The following is a 5,962-nucleotide window of genomic DNA, read 5'->3' on the forward strand; positions in this document are numbered from 1 at the left end:
GGAGAAACACGCAAGGCAGAGCATAGCACGCGAGATAGAGGAAGCGGCAGAAAAAAAAAAGAAGGGAGGGAGAGTGGGAAGAAGAGCAGCACCGCGATCAGAGGAGACGCAGAGGGAGAGGGGGCGTGGCGCAACGCTCCGTGATGGAGGATGGAAGCAGGGACGGCGATCGAGCACGTAAGCAAGCACAAAGAGATAGAAGGTCAAGCATGCGCGTGCACACATTTAGTTGTCTACGCCCCAAAGGAAAAAGATGAGAAGGAAGGAGAACCAACAAAAAAAAAATCAGACGTAGGAGGGACACAGAGAGAGGAGTGGAAAAGGGGGGAGACCAACACAGGCAGACAGAGAGAGAGAGATCGAAACGAGTTCATCAGCCCTCAGGAGGGGGGAGGCAGTAAAAAAAAAGAACCGAAAAGAAAAAGGCAGAAAAAAACGCGCACGTGCAAACCACCAACAATACACCAAACACAACGCAAACACACAAAAAAAAAAAACGAAGACGGAGCACAAAGAAACAGGCAAAAAAAATTGAAAACAAAGGCTAAACAAAACAAAAAAGGAGGAGGAGGGGAAGAAGAGGGACAGCAACAAGAGAAAAAAAGTAACAAAACAACAACACACACACCCCCAAGAAAGACACACAATGAGCCGCTTAAAGTCATGGAGAGGAAAGGAGAACGAACGCACATCTCACACACACACGCACAAAGAAAAGGAAGAAGAGTGGTCAATGATGATGCCGTATGAGGGAAGGCATGCGGCGTGCGTGTGTGTGTGTTTGTGTGCGTGTGTCTGCGCTTGTCTGTAATGTGACCATTGCTGACCTCACGTCCTTGAAACGAGGAAGAGGAAGAGAAACAAAAGAGGAAAGATGATCGGGAAGAGAGAGAAAGGGTATACACGCAGCCTCACAGGAGCATAACACTCGCATATCTACATATACACCCAACCCTCTGCTACGCCCCAAAGCACCTTTATGTGCAAGCGCGGACGTCTATACCTGTACTGCTCCCTCCTCACTCTTTCTCGCTCCAAGTTGTCCGCGTCCGTTTCTTGACATCTCTCGTGCTTCCTTCCTGTGACACCTGAAACGGAGCCACTTTACTCCCCTTTTGTTTTTCGCTCAACTCCCTCCCTCTCTTAAGCCGCGTGGTACTGGCGCATAGTCACACTTCTCTTGAGCATCACACCAGCTCTGTTCTTCTCCCGCTGATTCCCTTGTCTGTGCATGTGTGTGTGCGTGTGTATATGCGCCTCTCTATGCGTGCGCCAGCACAGAGAGAGGGAGACGCACTCATCAGGCCGCGCATACACACACGCACAGCCAAGAACAAAAAAAAGAGGCGCGAAAGAAAAACTGCGCGGCAGACACCAGAAGCTACAGGAGGAAAGGCTGGAGAAGGGGGGTGGGGCGGTGAGTGGCAAGACACTCAAAACGAAAACAAGCAAACAAAAAAAGAAAACAGAGTCGCGGAGAGATGGAGAAGAAAAGAGAGAGAGACATGACAGAAAAGCAGCAATCGAGTCCCAAGCACAGCAGCGTATGTTTTTGTGGGGGGAAGGTGGGGAAGAGAGCGGCAGACAGGTGTAGGTCTGCTCTCTCCTTTTTCTTTTCGTCCTCCAAGCAGCTGGGCACCGGCGTCCGCGTGCGCGTGGGAATTTGTGTGTGTGTGTGTGTGTGTGTGCGTGGTGGCGATGGTGATGGTGGTAGTTAGAGAAGCTACCCAGAAACACGAAGACACCAACAAGGGAGCATGATTGAAAGCGAGAAAAAAAAAAGAAAATACAGTCGTCATGTCGGAGTGCTTCTCTCTCCTTTCTCCTTCGTGGTGTTGCGGCCTTTCTTTTCGTGGAGAACAAAAAAGCCCTCACAAAGTGCAACACGGGGCCGGGCATCGAATGCGAGCGGCCTGGAGCGCCACACGAAGGAGGGAGGGAGGGAGGGAGGGAGGGAGGGCGTCATCGGAGTGAAGCGAAAAGTGCCGGGAAAGAGATGCAGCGAGCAATGAGATGATGCAGCAACCACAACCACAACACACACGCAAAAAGAAGGAGAGCAGAGAAACGATGAAAGGGCAGGGGACAGCGGAGGTGGGGGTAGGGGTGGTGACAGGCAACGACAGAGGGGGAGACGCACACGATCTGCAAATGGGGGCGGCAGAAACAGAAACAAAGATACCGAAGAAACAATACACAGATACACAGATCAAGCCAACACCTAGTCTGGCGTGCATGAGCATGTATCTGTGTGCGCTTGTCAGATATGTAAAATGTATCCGTATGTGTACCCTCCTCACTCGCCTGCCCCCTCCGCCCCACGCCGAAAACAAGAGAGGGCTTTCACATATGCGCGGCAAGAACGGAAAGAAAAAGAGATACAAGCATACAAAACACACGTGTACACAGGGAGAGAGATGTGAGGAGCGGCATAAAGAAACGAAAAAGCAGTCAGATGGAAGTCGACACACGTGCACATAAACATTCGTTCGTCTGACAGATGAAGCAAAAACATAGACGAAGGAAACTCAAGAAACGAACGACGCAGGCAATGCCTGACGGACGGCACCACCGCAACGGCTTTATTCCTTCCGTCATTGTCTCTTTCACCTGTCTTTTTCGCATGAAATATGTATGTGCCTGAGTGCACGTGCGAGTGAGTATGTGCTTGTGTGTGTGTGTGTGTGTGCGTGCGTTCGTGCGCGCGCCTTGAACCCCGCCTTTGACTTCCGTCATTTCGTTTTTCATTGCTTCCCATTTTCGTGGACCATCTCCCCAGTTTTTGTGCCTGTCGCCGTCACCCGTTTTCCTTCTTTTTTGTTATTTGCTTCGTTCTGCGTTCATGGGGCGTTGCGTTCTTCTCGTTGTCGCCGTCAATGTATATGCAGGTGCATGCATGTGTGTGTGTGTGTATTTTTCTATCCTCTGCATCTTCACTCTCCGTTTGTTATGTTTTTTTTTTTCTTTTTCTCTTGCTCGTGTCAATCGTCTTGTCTCTCCTCGACAATCAAAAAAAAAAGAGGGCAACAATCGAAGGAAACCAAAAATACAGCAAAGGAAACTAAAGCTACAATAAATAAATGAAAAAAAAAAACACGACGACGAACGAACGAAACCTGCACACGAACCGCAAGACGAAGGCAAGAAGAAAGCAAACCTGGGAGTGAGCATCGCATACAGAGAGAGAGAGACAGAGAGGTGAGGTGGGGTGGGAAAAGGCGTCAAGCAAACAACGAGGGAAAACGAAAGAAAGAGGAAGAGAGACTAAAGACTGAGAAAAAAAAGGGAAAACGTGAATGGAGTAGGAAAACGAAAAAAGAGGAGGGAGAGAGAGATGTAGTGACGACAAGAAAAAAAAGGAAAGGAAAGGAAACGTAACTCGAGGAAAACGAAACGGAAAATAAACAGTAAGCAAAGGTGGCGTATGTGGCAGAGAGAGACGCGCGATGAACAACACGTAACCTGTGTAGAAGGGCAAGGGAAAGGGAAAGGGAAAGGGGCTGATGTGGTGTGGTGGCAGTCGTGGAGGTGGTACATGTGTGTGGCAGCAATCATCACCACTCATATCCGTCTACGTCAGCAATAGCAGTAGCTGGAGGTGAAGAAAGACGGAGATCAACACAAAAAAAAAAAAACAGAAACGAAACGCAGAGGAGCGTGGAGATGCAGAGAGAGACAGACAGAGAATACGCGCAATCATGCGCATGAAGAGGGTCCTTTCAAGTCAATCATTTGAATAAATTTCTTGCGGTCGGTGTGTGCCTGTGCCTACCGTCCTCGTCGTAACCGCGGGGACGGGACATGCGGCTCAGCTCAAGAATACACAAACACATACCCGAACACACAAAAAAAGGGGGGCAACGGTAACGCACCAGGAGGGGGAGGGCAGGCAGCGTAGGCCAGCAAGAAAGGCAAACAACAACAGCAAAAAATGGAGCGAGAGAAAAGGGCGGGGGCTTCTTGTCATCGAGCGTCGGTGTGAGTGGTCGCATGTGTAGAAACAGAAAACCATTCGTGGCATCCTTTGTTACATGTTGGTGTGTGCGTGTTTCAACATCCTCCCATGGCCTGTTTCTCTTCTCATTGTCTTTACTTCCTTTTCTCTCGCTTCATGGACATGCCCTCTTCCCTTCTCATGAGAGTGCTTGCTTGGCATCGGCGTGGATGTGCAGTGACCATCAAGACGGGGGTGGGGGGATGGGGAGGTGAGAAGAGCGAGAAGGTCAGCGACACGATTTGACCGCGCACACCTTTTTTTTTTTTGCATGTGCAAGCAAGCAATCGTGTTGACGGTCGCATATCCAAAAGGAAGGAGAGGCATGCGTAAAAGGTGAAGGGGGCGTGAGGGGGGTGGGGTGGGTGGCGCGTGCGTGTGCGTACGTGTAGTCTATGCAAGCGAAAGGGTCGTGGAGGGAAGAAGAGGTGAATAAAGAAAAGGGAGGCGACGGATAGTGTGCAAAAAACCTGAGAAAAAGCGATGTAGGCGATCGCGAGACGAGGAATCACGTAGAACAGACAGAGACATGGCAGAAACGAACAAGGCAACAAGACAGGCTCCATAAGGCAAGAAGGCAGCACGCGAAACGAGAGAGAGAGACGAGCACACGCATGTAAAAGGCACGATAACACGCAAACAAACCTACGCACACGCACACAGAGAGAGAGACAGAAACGCACGCACACGCACGCACGCATCGACAATGCACGAGCCATCCTCACCACCACCCGAACAACGGCCAGGGATGCCGATCATCCATCCATCCATCCACAACGCACAATCCGTACACTCCGAAAGAGGTGCAGCAAAAAAAAAAGAGAGGCAGTGGGAAAGTGCATGTATTTATGTGCACATATACATATGTGTATGTGTGGGTGGATGGGTGTATCTACGACCGCCGAGGAGAAAGACACATTGACGCACGCACGCCACTGCACGGACACGCCAACAGCTCAGAGAGAGGGAAGGAGGGATGGGGGCCTGAAAAAAAAAGCAGCCCAAGGGAGAGAGAAGTCAAAAACAACAAAAAAAAAGAAGAGCCGATAGGGATAGACAACAACAAAAACAAAAACGGGTCAGACGGGACGACAAACTCAGATACATGCGCGCCGATCCGCGTCTTCGTCCTACTCTATGCGAACAAATACAGAGTTGAATGAAACAAACACGCACACCCGCGCGCAACAGAGGAGGGGGAAGAGAACACCAGACGAAGACATGAGCCCCACATGTTGGGGGGCAGAGGGGCGCAAGCACATGTACGCGTAGAAGCGCCAAATCAATGCGTCCGCATATGATGTTGTTCTGACCCTTCTGCTCGCCATGGCCAGTGCGCGTTTCGTGGCGCCTTCCTCTTTTGCAAACTCACACACATACAGAATCCGAGCAGACCCTGCGACGTCAGCTATAGAGATAGAAACCTAGATAGGGAAAAAAGGAGAGCAAGGAGACTGGATGAGGTACGAGATGTTTCACTGGCCAGTGTATACACCGGAGCTCATCAAGGCCCTTTTTCTCCAGTCGCGCTGGCCGCTGCTCCGCCATCACCGACATCACCAGCTCGCGCGCTCACCATCGCCAAGCAGAAGGACATGCGCAATCATGGCAATTTTTTTCGTACCTATGCAGCCGCCCCTTCCGTTTTTTTTTCCTTTCTTCTCCTCCTTTCCTCTCGTCCAATCCTGCTGTATGACTTATATGTCCATTTTGTTTGTGCATCGCTCGCGCCGTTTCTCGAATTTGTCCTCTAACGCTGTTACGGGCATCCCCAGCGCCTCTGACGTACCACCGCTGTGTGTTTGCGATCCGTTTTTCTGGTGGCCGTCGTTTTTTTCTTCTTCGGCCACTCTTCTTTTCCCGGTTCCGGCGCCCGCACCTCTTCGAGGTCATCCGCACGTGTTCTTTCCGTTTATTTCTCTTTGTGTGTTTGCCTGCTTTGGCTAAATCCCTGCCACTAACCGATTG

The sequence above is a fragment of the Leishmania donovani genome, chromosome 25 (assembly GCF_000227135.1).
Source record: "Leishmania donovani BPK282A1 complete genome, chromosome 25".
Lineage (NCBI taxonomy): Eukaryota > Euglenozoa > Kinetoplastea > Trypanosomatida > Trypanosomatidae > Leishmania > Leishmania donovani.